This window comes from Trachymyrmex cornetzi, unplaced genomic scaffold (assembly GCF_001594075.2).
Source record: "Trachymyrmex cornetzi isolate Tcor2-1 unplaced genomic scaffold, Tcor1.1 scaffold72, whole genome shotgun sequence".
Lineage (NCBI taxonomy): Eukaryota > Metazoa > Arthropoda > Insecta > Hymenoptera > Formicidae > Trachymyrmex > Trachymyrmex cornetzi.
In genome coordinates, this window is record NW_017300048.1 from 110,950 (window position 1) to 113,470 (window position 2,521).

A 2,521-nucleotide genomic window follows, 5' to 3' on the forward strand; every position below is an offset into this window, starting at 1 on the left:
ACAAGCATTCGATGCGATTCTGCAGCAGTTTTCTTCAAATGGCAACAGAAAATCAATGCTGTCCGCAAATCGTAGTTTCCAGGCACAAATTTCGACATGTTCAACGCTATTACAAACTATATTCAAAATAGAATATACCGTGGTAAAAATTTAAAGCAATATAGTAATACTGAGGAAGGTCTAATTTAAGACCGAAACGTCTATTTCATTGTAATATTTCGAATACAAATAAATTTTCAAGCCATTCTGATCTGGCGTTCGTGGTGTATGCCTTCTTAACTATATTGTTACAAACTATACTGTTGTATTGTTGTGAGTTGAAAATCTTTGTCAGATGTCAGAACAAGGAAATGGCGTCAATGATGCCGTCTGACGGCAACTACATTGACAGCTATGGTCATCTATTAGTAAATTCCGGTTTCATATTTACATACCTGGTAACGTTGTGCACGATTCTATTGGAACAGAATGTGTACGCAGTGCACGGTTGAGATCCGTTTCGGATGAAGTTAGATTAAATGTAGCTTTTTCCGCCTATATTAAATAAAAAAAAGTAAAAGTGCTCAACGTCTACCAACCTCATTTATAGCCGCCGCAGTTAGTAACATGTAATTCTCACTAGAAAACACAAGCTTACATAGCCCTCGACTGAGTACGGATGTGTAGTGTTGTGTCGATAACGGACAATTGGAACGCAACTTTTGTCACCGTGTGCAAGAAAGTGTCTAGGGATTTTGCAATTGGAAAGCACCCACTATAATTTTATCCATTTTAGGTCAGCCATTTAAAAGTTATTGAGCATTTTATGATGAAATGTCAGCAACTTTAGGTGAATCAAACACGAAAACTGTTCATTTTTTTGCGCTAAAACTTATACGTTTTATTCAGCAGGTGTTGCAGCCCCGAGTACTACCACAATTTAGTCTTGCATTTCGGCATAGCAACGGTCTCACGGAAATGCAAGACTATTAGGAAAAAGCAACCTTTGCATTTCGGCACGGCAACGGCCCGCGGAAATGCAAGGCTGCAAGTTCAACGGCACGCGCCGAACAATTCGCGTGACCATATATGATCACATCGGACATCGCAATAGGATACCGCGCTTTATTTATATTCGGCTGCCTAATCGCAGACCGACGGGAGTTCGAATTTGTTCCAATACGTAGGAATAACGAGACGTTACGCGCGCCGCGAACGCCGGGATACCGTCCGGTCCAACCATCATCGCGCGCGCGAACTATTAAGTGTAAGCTACGAAATACTAACGCGAATATTGTATACTAAATGTAACCGAATAATTGTAAAAAAGGGGATCTTTTTTAAATAAAGTGGTGAAATTAGTGAAGTGAGTGGTGTCTCGCCAACCCTCGTGCGTCATCTCCAGCGCTCCTCGTGGGTCCCAACCTTTCAGGCGGACCGAATCCCAAAGAATTACATCTTGTTGCATCGAAAGGTACAACAAAATTGTTGGCATCGGTGGGATACACGTAGTATCCCGGTGGGAAATCCAAAGGAGCCCAACGAGCTTCGCCGCCGGAGGAGACGCGCCAAGACCTGTAAAACCACGCTATGGTAACGGGCCGGAAAAATCAAATCTCCGATTACGGTCTCTCCATCGAGAGAAGACACGTACATACACGGCAGAGTTCACGTAGTATTAAAGGCTATCAATTAGCCAAACAACGCACGAGAAACGAGGGAAACGACGCCACAGCATAGAGGTCTACGCCCGGAGCTGCCGACGTACAACGAAGGCTACCAGGACGAGTTGTTATCCTAACACCCGTACGACCCTGCACGAGATAGCGGCGAGGGAAAACAGCGTGACTTCAACAGCCGACGCAAACTGCAGCAGACGAGACTCCGAAGGACCTCGCGAAACCACGAACCAAGCGGAAGGCAACATGCGACTCGTCTTAGTACTGTAAGTCTCCTGTAATTATTATTGCGACACGAATGTCCGATGGCGAGGACATTCCTAGCGAACCTACCCCGAACAAATCGTGGCTACTTAGCGAATCGGCGCGACGCACGTTAGAATCTAACTCGCGAACTCCCGTGCAAATCGCGACCGACGCACTCGTTGAAATCCGTGATTGCACACGGAAAGTTTTAAATCTGTACGACTCAGTCGATAGCGCACCCGTTTCGCCGGTTAATGTAGTAATTGAGCGCGAACTTACTTTCGATGATATAGACACCAGCTTAATAGCTAACGACGCTATTGACGCCAAACCGACTAACGGACGAACGATACTGTACCTAAACCGAACACCGAGTCAAGTGAACCTTAAGCGCGAGTTTTCATTAACCACTTACGAGAGCGAGATCTTTGATCCGGAAGAGATATATAAGGTGCAAGGGATGGCTCAAAACCCGTTCAACGTAATCATAAAAAGGGGAGAAGGGGAAACCCAACCGGAAACTACGCAAGGAGCCACATATGCCGTAAACGCGCAACGTCAAGAACCTGACGCGGACCTAGGAACGCTCGCGTTATTACAAGAACTATTGCGAGAGA